This window comes from Lontra canadensis, unplaced genomic scaffold, assembly GCF_010015895.1.
Source record: "Lontra canadensis isolate GAN:19392208 unplaced genomic scaffold, GSC_riverotter_1.0 scaffold33, whole genome shotgun sequence".
Lineage (NCBI taxonomy): Eukaryota > Metazoa > Chordata > Mammalia > Carnivora > Mustelidae > Lontra > Lontra canadensis.
Genome location: NW_022631027.1, coordinates 6,695,179 through 6,713,810, shown reverse-complemented (window position 1 = coordinate 6,713,810; position 18,632 = coordinate 6,695,179). Strand labels below are relative to the sequence as shown.

General features: G+C 37.2%; 1 protein-coding gene across 2 annotated transcripts in view; it reads left to right on the top strand.

The window, feature by feature from the left end:
* The window catches only part of DIPK1A (divergent protein kinase domain 1A), a 121,627-nt gene that overhangs the window by 28,838 nt on the left and 74,157 nt on the right, over positions 1 to 18,632 (top strand). The gene's annotated exons all lie outside the window — the stretch shown is intronic.

Genomic DNA, 18,632 nt, shown 5'->3' with positions numbered 1-18,632 from the left:
TATGTTTAAGAATCTTTAAAATCAAAGTTTACAGTATATTTATATTTTAATTGGTTAGTAATAATAATTGTAACGAAAACTCAAACCAGAAGAAATTGTTTTAACACTTGAAGTCTTTTATTACAGAAAATAAAGAGAAGTTTAATTTTAATTTATAGACAGATTTTTTGTTGAGGAAAAATGTAACGCTGTCAGTAAAAGACTTTCAAACATAAAATACATTACATTAGAGATAATTTGTATTGGAGGAATCACCTTTTCTCAAGCCTTTGTTAAAGCTTACTATATGGCTTCATTAATCAAGATAGTGTGATACTAGTGGAGAGATAAACACAGATCATTGAAGTAACATAGGGAACCCAGGAATAGAGTCACATAAAATATGCCTAATTTTTTACAAAGAACCTAAAAGCAATTCAAAAGGAGGAGAAATAGCTTTTTAATGAGTGGTGCTGAAGCAATTAGACATCCATTGGCAAAAAAACAAAACAAAAACAAAAACCTTTACCTAAATATTATATAAAAATGAACTCAAAATATATCATAGACATAAATGGAAAACACAAAACTATAAAACTTCTAGAAAAAAGTGAAGAAAATATTTGGGGTCTATAACTAGGCAAAAGGTTCTTAGACTTGATACCAAAAACATGATCCATAAGAGGAAAAATTGATAAATTTTATCTCATCAAAATTAAAATCTTCTACTTTGCATGACCTTGTTAAGAGGATGCAAAGACAGGCTACAGATGGAGAAAAAAATGTTTGCAAGCCACATATCTGACAAAGAACTAGTATCTAGAATATATAAAGAACTCTCAAAACTGTAAAAGACAATCCAATTAGAAAATGGGAAAAAGACATGCACAGACCTTTCACTGAAGAGGATGCACAGCTGGCAAATAAGCACATGAAAAGATGTTCAACCTCATTAGCCATTAGGGAAATGCAAATTAAAATTACAACGAGATATCACTGGAATAGCTAAAATAAAAAATATTGACAACACCAACTGCTGGCAAGGATACAGAGAAGCCATATCATTTATACATTGATGGTGGAAATATAAAATGATATAGCCACTCTGGAAAACAGTTTGGCAGTTTCTTAAAAAACTAACCATGCAACTACTATATAACCCAGCAGTTAAATCCTTGGGCCTTTATTCCAGAGAAATGAAAACTTGTTGCTGTAGGCTGAATTGTGCCCTGCCCCCAGTCCATATGTTGAAGTCCTAAGTCCCCAGTTTGTGGGTATTTGGAGATGTGGCCTTTGGGAGATAATTAGAGTTAGATGAGGTCAAAAGGCAGGGCCTTCATGATAGGATGATAAAAACGATACATTTAAGGTGGTATAACAGCAAAATAGCGATATTTACAATATGTTAGAAATTACTCATTTCCTACTACTTAAACTTATGGTGAAAAATTTTAGATGTCAGTTTAAGAATGTGTGAGGAGATGTAAGGTTTTCAAAATTTTCTTGGGGTTCTGCAAGTAAAAAAGCCAGATTTCAATAATGTAGCCATTGATGAAGGGGCTATATTCCAAAATTGTATTTTTTTTATTTTTTTATTTTTTAAAGATTTTATTTATCTATTTGACAGAGAGAGATCACAAGTAGATAGAGAGGCAGGCAGAGAGAGAGAGAGAGAGGGAAGCAGGCTCCCTGCTGAGCAGAGAACCCGGTGCGGGACTCGATCCCAGGACCCTGAGATCATCACCTGAGCCGAAGGCAGCGGCTTAACCCACTGAGCCACCCAGGCGCCCCTCAAAATTGTATTTTAAAAGAAATCAGAGTCTGGGGCTCCTGGGTGGTGCAGTAGGTTAAGCATCTGACTGTTGATTTTGGGTCAGGTTGTGGTCTTAGGGTCATGGATGGAGCTCCAGGCTCAGTGTGGAGTCAGCTTGAGATTTCCTCTCCCTTTCCCTCTACCCCTCCTACTCATGTTCTCTCTCTTTCTTTCAAATAAGTAAATCATTAAAAAAAAGAAGTCAAAATCTTAATTGCCAGAGGTAGTTAAAATAAATATTAAAGAACCCGGGAGCTGCCAGTTAAGGGTGGGATTAAAAAGGAAGAAGAGTTGTGCTGTGTTTAGATGCTGTCATTGGCCTTTAATGCCTGTTTTTTGAATTAGTACAGGTGTGTTCAGTTGCTGCATTCTAAATAGGTAAGAGAAAAAAGGAAAGTGAGGCAGGGGAGGGTTGTGTTTTTAGCAGTCTGTGTTAGGGAGAGCAGAGGGACAAGGGATATTCATTATCCTAAAATGACTACAACCATTAGATAATGCATGATTTCAGACTTCCTGTTTCTACATCCCAAAAAGAAAAACTCTCTTTATGCTTGATGATGTCTTAAGTAGGGGGTTAAACCTTCCATCTCGCTATTAGCTGACTTAATATACACCAGTTCTTTGGGCTTAGCTAATGTTATAGTGTAAATTAACTGCAGTCACTTGATAGATGTAAATTAATCTGATTGTTTCCTAGTTGGGAGGGGAATGATATGTGAGGGAAAGGGTTGTGGAATACAAGGGGGTGTTTGGGAAGGTAGGGAAGCAGAGTTATGCTTTGAAAGCTGCAAATAGAAGCAGAAAGTAAGGTATTTTGGTCTTGCTAATGGATTGCTTAAACATGATTTATGAATATTTTGGTTAATATTTTAAAATACTGCTGACTGCTTTATTAAGGAATTTATATCTCTGAGGATTAATTAACCTAAAATAGATCCCATTAAATCAGACTAATATAAAAGTGGCCCATAGCTAGATCTACCAAATAAATTTGAAAGTCATTATGTTACGTAGACTTCCCTCCCCAAAGGTGATAGAAATTAACCATACAAAATGTTAGTACTGGGTTATAGATGTCTTATATAGCAAATGTTTTTATTGAAGTGATTTTGAACTTAAAGAAAAGTGGAAAGAATTCTAATGTTATAATATATTAAGATGAGTAATATGCTTTAGCGTTTCAAGCCTGTGATTTGCCTTATATCAAGCCCTTTGTCTTTATTAGCCTTATTATTTTCATTTACTGGTGAGATGATAATGATGGTTGATAAGAAAGTTCTTTCTTACTACCTCCCTAGTAACAATATTTTCAGTAGTAAAAGAGGAATGCTTTAGCTTCCTCATAAAATGTTATAATATCCAAAAATTGATAAACTTTTGAATGGCTTTTAAAAAGCACATTATGGGGGCACCTGGGTGGCTCAGTGGGTTAAAGCCTCTGCTTTCAGCTCAGGTCATGATCCCGGGGTCCTGGGATCTGCTCAGCGGGGAGCCTGCTTCCCTCTCTCTCTCTGCTTACCTCTCTGCCTACTTGTGATCTCTGTCAAATAAATAAATAAAATCTTTAAAAAAAATAAAATAAAAAGCACATTATGACCATCTATGTTGTGTGCTTGCCTATTTCAAGAACTTTTTGAATTCAGATTAGTGACATGGCCAGTTTCTCCCTTCACACTGTCTATTGTTTATGTTTATGGCTACCTTGGAAAAATCAATGTATTTTTTCTTACTGACATCTGTTACTATACCCATTACATAAAGATTTCTCAAAATTGATAGGCCAGTTATTTTTAAAGTCTGTCGTATTGAATATAGAAAGTGTCATGTTGTATGATGATAAACAAATGCTTTAACCAACTACAAAGTCACACAAAATTTCCTTTTCATTTTCAATTAAAAAAATGGCATATATATGTTCCCTAATGTGGAAATCTTCTTCTAATATATTTTTAGAACTTCAAATAAGAAAACAGTTTACATTTCTACTTGAGGCAACGGCCTAGACAGAATAACACAATGGAGATATAGATGAATGCTCTCTGTGTTTACTAAAGAGAGCTGCATGCTCTTCCCATATGTATAAACACTTCCAAGAGGCAGGTAGTAAATGTATGTCTAGGGACATGAAGGGATGCATTTCATCTAAGTGGGTGGGTTATATTCAACGCTGTGTTGATCAGTATGGTACTGGCACAAAAATAGATAGATCAATGGAACAGAAGAGAAAACCCAGAAATAAACCCACAATTATAAGATCACTTAATCTTCAACAAAGTAAATTTTTAAAAAAATAAACTAAGGTGGCTCAGTGGGTCAAACGTCTGACTCTTGGTTTCAGTTCAGGTCATGATCTCATGGGTCAATATTGAGGCTTGTGTCAGCCCTACCCCTTTCAGCAGGGAGTCTGCTTGAGATTTTCCTCCTCTCCTCCTTCCTCCACTTTAGCGTGCTTGCGTGAATGCACTCTCTCTCTCTTAAATAAGTAAATCTTTAAAAAAATAAACTCTTGAGACTACATCAAAGTAAAAAGCTTCTACACAGTGAAAGAAACAATAAAACTAAAAGGCAGCCTGTGGAATCGGAGAAGGTATTTGCAAATGACATATCTGATAAAGGGTTAGTATCCAGAATATATAAAGAACTTATAAAACTCAACACCCGGAAAACAAATAATCTAATTTAAAAATGGACAGAAGACATGAACAGACATTTGTTCGAAAAAGACATTCAGATGGCCAACAGACACATGAAAAGATGTTCATTATCACTAGTCATGGAAATACAGATCCAAACTACAGGGCGATATCACCTCACACTTGTCAAGATGGCTAAAATCAACAACAAAAGAAACAGCAGGTGTTGGTGAGGACGTGGAGAATGCAAACTTGTGCAGCCTCTGTGGAAAACAGTATCGAAGTTTTTCAAAAAGTTAAAAATTGAACTGCCCTGTGATCCAGCAATCACATTACTTCATATTTACCCACAAAATACAAAAACAATAATTCAAAGGGATACATGCTCTGCTGTGTTGATTGCAGCATTATATATAATAGCCAAGATATGGAAGCAGCCCAGTGTCCATGGATAAAGAAGATCGTGTGCGTGTGCACACACACACACACACACACACACTCGCTCTCTCATTCTATCTCTCTCAAATAAATAAATGAAATATTTTTTAAAAAATAAGCTGTTAAACATTTGTATTGTAGGTCAACTGGTGGCATGGGCTTTCTGTCTTAACATCCACTTTTCATTTAACAGCCCAGTCCCCCTATGAATCTTTTTTTTTTTTTTTAAAGATTTTATTTATTTACTTGAGAGAGAGAGTACAGAGGGAGAGGGAGAAGCAGACTCCTACTGAGTAGGGAGCCCTGTGCCTGGCTCAAACCCAGGATTCCGAGATCACGACCTGAGCCAAAGGCAGATGCTCAACTGACTGAGCCACTCAGGTGCTGCCCCCTCTATGAGTCTTTGTTTAAAAAGTGTGTGTCGGGGCGCCTGGGTGGCTCAGTGGGTTAATGCCTCTGCCTTCGGCTCAGGTCATGATCTTGGGGTCCTGGGATGGAGCCCTGAATCGGGCTGTCTGCTCAGCGGGGAGCCTGCTTCCTCCTCTCTCTTTGCCTGCCTCTCTACCTACTTGTGATCTCTGTCTGTCAAATAAATAAATAAAATCTTAAAAAAAAAAAAAGTGTGTGTGAGGGGTTGGGAGGATGTTCAGTTCGTATGTAGCCTTCTAAAGTGATTAAGCAAAAGCCAAAGAAGATTATCATCACCCTATCCTGTAAAGTCCCCAGTATGACAATGAGGCAGGGATATAATGGTGGTTAAGGACATCAGCTTGGGAGTCAGACTGACCAGGATTTAGGTCCTGACTCAACCACATTTGTGCTGTTTGCTTTTAGACAACACACTCAGCTTGTATTTCCTTAGCTGTAAAATCATGAAGATGATAAAATTGGTTCATGGAGTTAGGAGAATGAAATGAAATAATGTATGTAGTGCATCTTGCTCTTATAGCTCATAATAAGAACAATGATAAGGGGAGGGATAAGAAAATCATTGTTTTTCTAATGCCTTTTTAATTTTTTCAAATCAGAAAAGAGCAAATTCCTTACCTTGGACTGTTACTAGACCTCTAATTCTGTGAACCTGTGAATTTGCTAAAGGTTAATCTGCAGTTAACTCAAAATCAGTTTGACTATTAGCCCTTACAGTGTATTTTGACATTTATTCAAGGGGGGCTGATTTTTTATGTGAAAGGTCAGAACCTTAACACGAAATAACAAGGAAAGGTATTGCTTCTTAACTTTTTACTGAAGTTTAAATGAATACGGAAGAGTGCATATTTGATAAAAAAGAAAAATAGGACCTTGGGGCCCCTGGGTGGCTTATTAGTTAGTTGTCTGCCTTCAGCTCAGGGGCCTGGGATCAAGCCCCACATTGGGCTCCCTGCTCAGTGGGAAGCCTGCTTCTCTCTCTCCCACTCCCCCTGCTTATGTTCCTCTCTCTCGCTGTGTCTCTGCCTGTCAGATAAATAAATAAAATCTTAAAAAAAAAATAGGCGCTTGGGTGGCTCAGTTGGTTAAGCATCTGACTCTTGATTTCCACTCAGATCATGATCTCAGGGTTGTGAGATTGAGCCCCGTGTCAGGCTGGCATGGAGCCTGCTTGAGATCCTCTCTCCCCATCCCTCTGCTGCTCTCTCTTAAAAAAAAAAAAAAAAAAAAAAAAAAAAAAAAAAAATTTAAAAAAAGAAATAGAACTTGTCAGCATTCTCGAAGCCCCCTGTATGTTCTGTCAGCCCTGCCCCCGTGATGGTGCCCACTGTCCTGACTTCCATTGGAAGAGATTGGTTTTGTCTGTTACTGTTTTAGTTTATACCTATGGACTCATGCCTTTTGGGTCTGACCTCTTTAGTTTAGCATTATATTTGTGAGCCTCTTCCTTACTGTCACATGTAGTTAAACCTCTTCACTCTCATTGCTGTGTAGTATTTTATGTGAACATACTCCAACTTATTTGTCCATTCTACTGTTAATGGCTGTTTGGTTTGCATCGTTTTTAGCTTTTACAAATATTGAAGCTGTGAACTTTTTAGTGCTTGTCTTTTAGCGAATATTTATAAGTATTTCTGTTGGAGTAGAATTGCTGGGTCATAGATATGCCTACCTTTAGTTTTAACAAATAATTACAGTCAGTTTTCCAGAAAGATTGTACCAGTTTATACCACCAGCAGTGTATGTGCATTTCTTGCATTGCTCTATATCGTCACCACTGCTTGGTATTGTAACTCCTCTTCATTTTAGATGTTCTGATGTATCTAGAATAATATCACATTGTGGTTTTAATTTGTATTTGGCTGATGACTAAGGAAGCTGGACATCTTTTCAGGTTTATTTGCTATTTGGATAGCCTCTTTTGGAAAGTCACACAAATTCACATCTTTTGTTCACATTTCTGTTGAGTGGTCTATATTTTTCTTAGTGATTCACAGAAATGCTCTATGTAAAATCTATATGAGTCATTTTCAAATATGTTATTTTTAGATCTTCTTCCCCTTTTGTGGGTTGTCATTTTGCTGTACTAATGGTGTCTCTTAATGAACATAAATTCTTAATATAATCATATTTATCAATTTTTTTCTTTTGTGGTCAAAGTTTTTATGTCCTATTTAAGAGGATACAAATACTTCAAATACTCTAAAGTCACAAAGATATGTTTTTCTCTGAGCTTCATTGTGTTATCTTTCATACTTAGAATTATAGTCCATTAGGGATCAATCTTTGTAAATGATATGATGAAAGAGGTTAAGACATTCCCCCTCCCCCAACTGATAGTCAGATGGCCTTTGCTGAGATTTTTCAAAAAGCAGCATGAATATTTTGGTGATGGTTGAGTCATTCACTGCTAGAATGAGTTCCAATCCTAGCCCCAAAAGAGACTGAAGGAGCATTTTAAGACCTGTGTTTCTTTCTGATCTGCTGTTTAAGCTCCAGCACAATAAAGCAGGTATGGATTTTTATTGAGATTCCCCTAGGCTGAATGTCACGTACACTAGGGTTAGATAGAAGTATAATATCCTGTAACTGTGAAGTAATGCTTGCAAGGTATTCATGATGGGTTAGTCACCAGTAAATGTGCTATAAGGAAGCTGGAGTGATTGGAGAAAGATGTTGATCTGACATTATCTAGCTTTGGACTTTATATGAAAGGTTCCAAAATCTAAGCTCAATAATAATATCACCTTTCATTTATAGGACAGTTTGCTGAGTACTTTCATTTAGATCCTTATGGTAACTAGCACTGCAAGGTTTTCTTTTTTTTTTTCTTTTTCTTTTTAAAAATTTATTATTATGTTCAGTTAGCCAGCATATAGTATATCATTAGTTTTTTAAAAATTTTTTAAAGATTTTATTTATTTTATTTGACAGACAGAGATCACAAGCAGGCAGAGAGGCAGGCAGAGAAAGAGGAGGAAGCAGGCTCCCTGCTGAGCAGAGAGCCCAACGATGCAGGCTTGATCCCAGAACCCTGGTATCATGACCTAAGCCGAAGTCAGAGGCTTTAACCCACTGAGCCACCCAGACACCCCTAGTTTTTTTTTTTTTAAGGATTTTATTTATTTATTTACTTGACAGAGAGAGAGATCACAAGTAGGCAGAGAGAGAGAGAGAGAGGAGGAAGCAGCCTCCCTGCTGAGAAGAGAGCCCGATGCAGGGCTTGATCCCAGGACCCTGAGATCATGAGCTGAGCCAAAGGCAGAGGCTTAACCCACTGAGCCACCAGGCGCCCTACATGATTAGTTTTTGAGGTAGTATTCAATGATTCAAGACAGATTCTATTGTCCCAGTTTAACAGAGGGAAAAACCGGGAAATTCAGAAGTTTTTAATTATCCTGGTAAATAATTTGATAAAACTGATAACCCAATATTCTTATTGCTCTGACCCAACCACTTTTATAAGACTGCTCTAGGCAAATTGAATCAGAGATACAGACAGCCCCAAGATATGATTTATTCTCTCAAAGGGATATAAAGCTTCAGTGTTTAATCAAAACAGAAATATTTTAGGTCTGACGAATGAGCTGTATCTTGGAGGGGTTTCAGTGCATAGAGTTTAATAATCTCACATTTTCCTGTTGTCTTCTCTTTACAGCCATCAGTTGGATTAGCTCTTTACGATGCCTTAATCCCTTTCTCTAGCACCTTATAAATGAATTTGTGTTTGATGTCTGTTAGCAAAGGGACATAGGACCTAAATGCAGTTAAACTAGACATAAAAGCTGGTGAGAATTTAATTTTATAAGTATAACTCAGAGGTCATCAAATTTGCATGATCCTACTCAGTTGTAAAATCCTGGGCTGGTGGTTGCAGGGACTATGTTTATACCTTCTTGTTTTCCCTAGAGTAGCTAACAGTAAATTGCATGTAATGAACATCTGTAGTCTGTAGAAACTAACAACTGTCTCAAGTAAAAAAATGAAGGTAAAAGCTGTTTCTCCTAATGGTAGATGAAAAAAAAAAAAAAAAAAGATCTAAGTGACCCGCTCATTAGAAGTCTTGAACATAAATCCTTCAGGGCCATATATAACTGTATTCAGTACAGCAATAGATCGGGGTTCTTCATATCTGACAGAGGTGTGTGGTACTTCTGGTAGAGCCAGACTGAACAGCCACTCTGAGCTTTTATGTGCTTCTCTGTTCCTTTTTCAGAAAAACTAGACTTGGGTTTTCAAAACTACTTGGTAAAATGAATGCAGAAAGTGATCTAAATCACCATAAATTCAACTATGTACTACCATTTTCTCCTGATAGTGTTCTTCTCTCTGACTCTATACAGAGCCAGATCTACTGCTTTTTTATAGTGGAGGTATTTTCTGTGTTTTAATTTGTTTAGTTAACTAAGTATGGATCGTTGTGTTTATTTCTTTGCTCTGTTATTTGAATGTTGTAAGGTAATAAGGATTAGATATCATCAAGTTACCAAGAATTGTATTTTAAATGATGGAATTGGTGAACCAGGGTGGCTCAGTTGGTTAAGCGTCCAAGTCTTGGTTTCAGCTTAGGTCATGATCTCAGGGTCCTGGGACTGAGCCCCCCCCACCCCATCACTCTCAGCGGGGAGTCTGCTTCTCTCTCTCCCTTTGCCTCTCCCTTCTGCGCGCGCACACACACACACATTCTCTCTCTAACATAAATAAGTAAATCTTTAAATGTTGGAAAAGATGAATTCCTAAGTATAATGATCCCAATCCAACCTGCTTATTTTATAGGTAAGGAGGAAACAAGGCCCGTATCACACACCTAGTCATTGGCAGAGCTAAGATTTAATTCTTAGCTATGATCCTAATTCCAGTGACCTGATACTTTTAAATATATTGGGCCATAATTTTTAAAGAATCTTTCCAGGTTTAAAGATACAGAATTTCTGGGGTACCTGGGTGGCTCAGTGGGTGGGGCGGCTGGGTGGCTCAGTGGGTTGAAGTTTCTGCCTTCCGTTCAGGTGATGATCTCAGGGTCCTGGGATCGAGCCCTGAATTGGGCTCTCTCTGCTTGGCAGGGATCCTGCTTCCCCCCTCTCTCTGCCTGCCTCTCTGCTTACTTGTGATCTCTGTCAAATAAATAAATAAAAATCTTAAAAAAAAAAGTTACAGAATTTCTTAGATGTGTTTTAATAGTTTGGAATCCAGTTCTAGACTCATTTTACTTTGGTGACTCTGGGACTTAAAATATACAGTCCTTTTAAAAACTATTATGTACAGGGTCACAAAACAAAAGTGTATTGCCATTTTTAGTAAAATACTGATTGAGGAAGAGCATATGACATTCAAGTTTTAGATTAAATAAAAAGAGTTTAAGGGGCGCCTGGGTGGCTCAGTGGGTTAAGCCTCTGCCTCCGCTCAGGTCATGATCTCAGGGTCCTGGGATTGAGGCCCACATCGGGCTCTCTGCTGGGTGGGGAGCCTGCTCCCCCTTCTCTCTCTGCCTACTTGTGTTCTTTCTCTCTCTGTCAAATAAATAAAATCTAAATAAATAAAGTTTAATATACAAGTGACACACTCTTTTAAATATTATTTAGAAAGCTAGTACTGCTTAATAGAAAGGTGGAAAGATCATTAAACTGGGAGTCTCAAGGCCTGTGTTTGGTACTGTCCCCAACTAGCTGTGTGACTGTGGGCAAATGACCTACCTTTGCTGCACTTTGGTTTGCTTGTCTGTATAATAAGGAATGAAGGCTAGAATTAAAACTGTGTCTCTGGTAAATAACTCTCATTATTGCAGAATGTGAGAAATTAAGCAGAGCAAGTTTGTTGTCAGAAGTCTTTAGACATGAAAATGATCTGTGCCTCCTATTCTTTATCTTGACACTACTAAGTAACCACAGACCAGCCAGCCAGCCATCAATCTTTATCTGTAGGGCAGCCAGTGTTGTCCATGTATAGAAGTCTGGAGAAGGGCCAGATTTTATTTTTGCCAGAAACACTCTTGGCAAATCTGGGTCCCTGGAGATGTCTGTTTAATTTTGTGGTGCAGTGCATGGTTTAGTGAAAAAGAAAAGGAATGCTGAGCTATTTCATTCTAAATATTCTCAGAGACAGCTTATGTTCTTTGTTTCCATACTATCTGTGTTTCAAGATGTTTCAAGGGTAGAGGTGAGCCAAAATGAAATGGAAAGAGGAAGGCCGGAAAACTTCTACAGTGTATGCTGACTCTGGAAATGATCTTGAACTGTATGAGTGATGTGTGTGTTTACATATCTTGAAAACTTCTGATATATGTATGTAATATTAAAATCTTACACATTTGTCATTTGACTTGTGCTATTTTTTTTAAATTAGTCTCCTAGATTTAAATTGCTTAAAAAAAAAACTTTTTCTTTTATTTGTGGCATTTCCCACAGATATTTCAAAACTATCCCATTATCTTGTCTTCTGGAAATAAAGATAAAAGTATTTGAGTTTGAATAAATTTTCCACTGATGTTTATTCATTTGTAAAAATCCCAGTTAACATCTAGATAAAATCTACTTGTTTGAGAAAATTTGTAACCAAAAGATAAAGGCTGAAAATTCAATATCAATTTCTTAAAGATTTATTTATTTATTCAATAGGAATACATTTAGTTGAAGCTGCATTTACAGATCTTCCTCGACTTAATGAGGACCGGGTTACATCGTGATCAACCTGCAGTAATTTGACAACGCATTTACTACACCTGGCCTCGTAGCTTAGCTTCTCCTATCTGAAAGGTGCTGAGTGTACTTACATTAGCCTACAGGTGGGCAAAATCATCTGACACAAAGTCTATTTTATAATCAGGTGTTGAATATCTCATGTAATTTAGGGAATACTGTATTGAAAGTAAAAACCAAATTGGTCATTTGGGTACAGAATGGTTGTCATTGTAACAGTTGTTGACCCTCATATTCGGGTGTCACAAGAGAGGATAGTACTGAATACTGCTAGCCTGGGAAAAAAATCAACATTCACAATTCGAAGTGCAGTTTCTACTGAATGTATGTCACTTTTGCACCATTGTATGGTCGCACCAATTGACTTCGGGGACCACCTGCTGTTAAAATGTCATTGTATATCACCATTGATCACCATCCTTCATCTTCTTAATTTTTTCTGTCTTCCAGATAGCTTCCAGATAGCTTTTCTCCTAACTTGCATATCCACTAGTTAACAAATCCTAATAATTTTATTTTCATGATGTCTCTCACACTGTTCTTACTGTGTTTGGCTTGTCCTAATCAAGGCCGGGCATAGACTGCTGTAATAACGTCCCATGTAGGCTCCCTGCTGGGAGAGGTATTCCCTCTCACAGAGTAAGCTCAAATCCAGATCAGTCTTTAAACATCACTTTTACTAGGCTTTATATCTGTTTAGAAATCTTAAGACTTCTTAATTTAGTTCTCATTACTGGCAGGCGTTTAAAGCCTTCTATATGTAATACTTTCTCTTCGAATTGAATTAATTTGCAAATGATGTTTTGAGCATCTTTTTGGGAGATGCTGTGCAAAGGTAAAAATAAATAAAATCTAGCTTCTTGCAGATGTACAATATTAGCATTGATGTTAACATCTCCAAGATTTTTTTTTTTCCATTTAGAAGCTAGTTCTGCTTCATTCCATTCTACTTAAACTGTTCTTGGCTAACTCATTAGTAATCTCCTTATTCCCAGAGTCATCAGGCAATTTTCCATTGTAATTGTTTACTTTTTTATGCCATTGGGTACTGTTGACCAGGTCTGCTTTTTTGACACTATTTCCTTCTTCAGTTTCTAAATGTAGAAACTCTTCACATTTTCTATTTCTCTTTGGAACTCTTTTTTTTTTAATTAAAAAAATAATTTTTTTTAAAGTAATCTCTGTACCCAAGGAGGGGCTTGAACTCATACCCCTGAGATCAAGAGTCACATGTTCTACTGGCTGAGCCAGTCAGGAACTGACTGGAACTTTTTTTCCTAAAGAACAAAGTTTTATTTTGTTAATCTTCTTTATTTTAGGTCGTTCTCTATTATTTTCTGTATTCTTCCATCTACCTCTTTGGTTGTTTTTTTTTCCTTTTTTTTTTTTCTGTTCTTTTTCTAACTTCTTGAGATGTATGTTTAGCTATTTAATTTTTTAAAAAATAGGCTTCAGGGGAACCTGGGTGTCTAAGTTGCTTGAGAGTCTGACCCTTGATTTCAGCTAAGATCATGATCTCGGGGTTATGAGATCCGGTCCCTAGTTGGACACTGTGCTGGGCATGGAGCCTGCTTAAGATTCTCTCTCTGTCCCTCTTTCCCTGCTCCTCCCTCCCTAAAACAGACTTTATTTTTATAGCATTTTGGATCCATAGCAGAATTGATTGGAAAGTAGAGTTCCCATATACACCCCCCCCCACCAGATAGCCTCCCCCACCACTAAGGTCCTCCACCAGTGTGATGCATTTATTATATGTTGATGAACCTTCACTGATACTTCATAATTACCCAAGGTCTGTAGTTCACATTGGAGTTCATTCTTGGTGTACATTGTATGTGTTTGGACAAATGCATAATGATACGTACCCACTGATACAATATCGCATAGAATAGTTACCCTGCCCGGAAAATCCTCTGCTCTACCCATCCTTCTCTCCCACTTTATAATCCTTGGTTACCGCTGTTTTTATTGTCTCTATATTTTACCTTTTTCCAGAATGTCGTATACTTGAAATCAATCAGATTGGCTTCTTTCACTTAATGATAAGCACTTAAGGCCCCTCTGTGGCTTTTCATGGCTTGATAGCTCATCTCTTTTTAAGACTGAACAATATCCATTATCTGACTGTATACAGTTTATTTATCCACTCCTGTAATGAAGGATATCTTGGTTACTTCTAAATTTTGGCAGCTATGAGTAAAGCTGCTATAAAGGTAGTGTGCAGGTTTTTGTGTAGACATGTTTTTAGTGAATTTGGTAAATAACAAGGAGCATGACTGCTGGATTGAACGGTAAGAGTATGTTTCATTTTGTAAGAAACCGCTGAACCATTTTTTTCAAAGTGAGTGTACTATTTAACATCCCTATCAGCAATATGAAAGTTCCTTTTGAACCATATCCTCGCCAGTTTTTGGTATTATCAGTGTTTTGAATTTTAGCCCATCTGATAAACACATAGTGGTATCCCAGTGTTGTTCTAATTTGCAATTCTCTAATGGCACATGGTGTGGAACATCTTTTCATATGTTTATTTGCCATTTGTATATCTTCTCTGGTGAAGTGTCTTCAGATCTTTTGGCTCTGTAATTTTTAATCTTTTTAAATTTTTAATCTTTTCTGATCTGTGGTCTTAAGGCTATAGGTACCCCTGTTAGTGCTTTAGCTGTTTATTTATATGATTTGAACCTTTTGAATTTTGTTGAGACAAAATTTATACCTCAGCACTAAAAAAAAAGTTCCATGTATGTGTAAAAATAACATATAGGTAGCAGTGTGGGGTGAAATATTCTGTATTAAGTCAGGTTTTCAAATCATGTTGTCACATTGTTCAAACCTTTTCCAGTCTTACTGATTTTTTTGGTCTACTAATGTTACCAATTAATGAGAGAGGTGTTTGGATCTCCCACCATAATTGTGAATTTGTCAATTTCCTATTATAGTGCTGTCATTTTTGCTTTATGTAACTTGAGATTGTATAATTGCAACCTGTTAATCCCCAAATGCTATATTTCATGATGATTTCTCATTTATCATTAGGATGTATCCCTTGAAGTCTGTTTTGGCTGTGTACCGATAAAGTTATTACTGTCACCGGTAATACCAGGTATAGCCACACCAGCTTTCAGTTTGTATTTGATTAGCGTAGTTTTTTCCATTCTTTTACTTTCAGCATTTTTGTGTTCTTAAATTTGATGTGAGTCTTATGAATAGCACATCATTGGATTTTGTTTTGTTTTGTTTTTGTCTTTTAGATTCTTTGTCTTTCAACAGGCTGAAAATCTTTGTTTTTTTACAGCATTTTGTTGATTCATATTTTTTGTTGTTACTGATCTGTTTGAGTTTAAATGTGCTATCTTGTTTTGCTCCCTTAGTTTACGTAATACTACTGTGTTGGTTCTCTTCACACCTTTCTGAGTATTTATTTGCGTGTTTGGGGGGTTCCATTTTCTCTTCACTACTTAAATGCTTATGATCCCCAAGATCTTATTATTTGCCTTTTATTTTTCTTACTCTATTTACTTGTCCTAGGTGGCTTTATTCACACTCATAATTTCCACTACTACTTATTTGCTGAGCTCCAGGCCTCAATATTCAAATGCCTCCTGAACCTCACCAGTTGGAAACCCTGTCACCACCCCAGACTGATCATATCCCAAACCATACTTATCTTCTTTTACTCTAAAACTGGTCCACTTTCTGTATTTCCTGGATTGGTAAATATCACTACTTTTTCTCTTTCAGTATATCCTCATCTCTTCTCCCTGCATATCCAGTCTCCAGATCTTAGAATCGTCTCCTTTCTGCTTCCAAAGCCACTGCCTTATTTTAGGTCTTTATCATAATTTGCCTAGCTCATTACAACAGTCTTTTGAATGGCCCTGCTGCATTTATTCTTACTTTACTACATTTTACTTTCCATTGCTTTCAGAATGATCTTAAAGAGTTTAAGCAGAAGAATGTCATTGGATTTGCATCTTAGATATATAACTGAAAATTTCTGGTGAATATGGCAGATAGTTATTTAAGTTTAATGGCTATGGCCTTGCATCTCTAGTAGATTCTCTAGAGCAATTAACTCTCAAACCTTTCAACCACAACCTGCAGTAAAAAAAATACATTTTATACTACAACCCAGTACAGACAGACACACATACATACACACAAACTGGAACAAAAGTTTTATTAACAATACTTAATTATCCTGCATTCTGATATTCCTTAGTCTAAGCCATTTCATTTTTTAAAATGCTGGCTCTTGGGTGCCTGGGTGGCTCAGTCAGTTAAGCATCTGCCTTTGATTCAGGTCAGGGTCCTGGGATCAGGTTCCTTGTGGGGCTCCCTGCTCAGCAGAGAGTCTGCTTTTCTCTCTCCCTCTGCCCTTCCCCTCACCCCACCCCAGTTGTACTCTCTCTCTCTCTCTCTCTTTTAAAGATTTTATGTATTTATTAGAGAGAGAGAGAGCGGGAGCATGAGTGGGGTGGGGGCGGGCAGAGGAAGAAGCAGATCCCCTGCTGATCAGGGAGCCCATTGCGAGACTCTATCCTGAGACTCCAGGATCACGACCTGAGCTGAAGGCAGTTGTTCAACCAACTGAGCCACCCAGGTGCCCTGTTGTCTCTTTCTCTCTTGCTCTCTCTCTGAAATAAATAAAATCTTTTAAAAAATAAGTAAAATAGGGATGCCTGGGTGGCTCAGTTGGTTAAGCGGCTGCCTTTGGCTCAGGTCATGATTCCAGGGTCTTGGGATCGAATCCCGCATCCCACTCCTTGCTTGGCAGGGAACCTGCTTCTCTCTCTGCTTCTGCCTACTTGTGTGCGCTCTCTCTGTCTCTTTGATAAATAAATGAAATCTTAAAAAAAATAAGTAAAATAAAATGCTGGCTGTAGTCCACTAAATACTTCTACTTTGAAAAACTCTGACCAAGAGAATGTCTCTTTCAGTTGATCTTAGATCTTAGATCTTAGATGAAGGAACAAAGGCAATCCAATGGAGAAAGGATAGTCTTTTCAACAAATGGTGCTGAACAACTGGACATCCACATGCAGAAAAGTAAATTTAGACACTGACCTTACACCTTGTACTAAAAATGAACTCAAAATGGAGTGCATAGACCCAAATGTAAAACACGAAACTATAAAGCTAGAAAATAACACAGGGAAAAAAATCTAGGTGACTTTGTGTTTTGTGATGAGTTTTTAGGTTCAACACCAAAAGCATAGTCTATGAAAGAAAAAGTGATAAGTGGCACTTCATTAAAATTAAAAATTTCTACTCTGCAAAAGACACTTTAAAAATGAAAAGACATGGGGCGCCTGGGTGGCTCAGTGGGTTAAATCCTCTGCCTTCAGCTCAGGTCATGATCTCAGGGTCCTGGGATCGAGCCCCGCATCGGGCTCTCTGCTCAGCAGGGAGCCTGCTTCCCCCCTCTCTCTGCCTGCTGTCTGCCTACTTGTGATTTCTCTCTGTCAAATAAATAAATAAAATCTTAAAAAAAAAAAAGACAAGCAACAGACTGGAGGAGATAATTGCAAAACACGTATATAGTAATGGATTAGTATCCAAAATATACAAAAAACTCTTAAACTCAACAACAACAACAATAAAAATAATTAAAAGTGGGCAAAAGGCCTAAACAGACACCTCATTTAAAAAGATATAGAAATGGCAAATAAGCATATGAAAAGATGCACTTATAATAGACCATTAGGAACTTGAAAATCTAAACAATAGTGAGATACCATTTCATATCTATTAGAATAGTTAAAATTCAAAACACTGACAATACCAAATGCTGGTAAGAATGAGAAACAATAGGAACTCTCATTCATTGTTTGTAAGAATACAAAATGCTATGGTGACTATGGAAAATAGTTTGATAGTTTCTTACAAAGCTAAGTACAGCCCCTTACCATAAGATCCAGCAATCATGCTTTCAGGTATTTACTCAGATAAGTTGGAAATTTATGTCCACACAAAACTCAATACACAAAAGTTTACAGGAGCTTTACTTATAATTGTTAAAACTTGGGGAGGGTGGTGCATGGGTGTCTCAGTCAGTTAAGTGTCTGACTCTTGGTTTTGGCTCAGGTCATGATCTCAGGGTTGTGGGATGGAGCTCTGTGTTGGGCTCCCCACTCAGCAGGGAGTCTGCTCGAGTTTTTCTTGCTCTGTCCCTCCCCCAACTTGTGACACACACATGCAACACACACACTCTCTCTCTCTCTCTCTCAAATAAATTAAATAAAAAATCTCAAAAAAAAAAAAAAAACAACTTGGACACTACCAAGATGTCCTTCAGTAGCTACATAGATAAACAAACTGTGGTACTTATTAACAATGGAGTATTATTCAGTCATAAAAAGGAATAAGCTATCAAGCTACAAAAAGACATGGAGAAACTTAAATGCGTATTGCTGAGTGAAAGAAGACAGTCCATAAAAGCTACATACTGCATGATTCCAACTTATATGACATTCTGGATAAGGCAAAACTATGGAGACAGTAGAAAGAACAGTGGTTATCCAGGGTTGGAGTTGGGGAAAGATAGTTAGGTGGAGCTAATAAGGATTTTAAGGACAGTGAGATTATTCTGTGTGATGGTTTGATACATGACCTTATGCATTTGTCAAAACTCATACAACTACA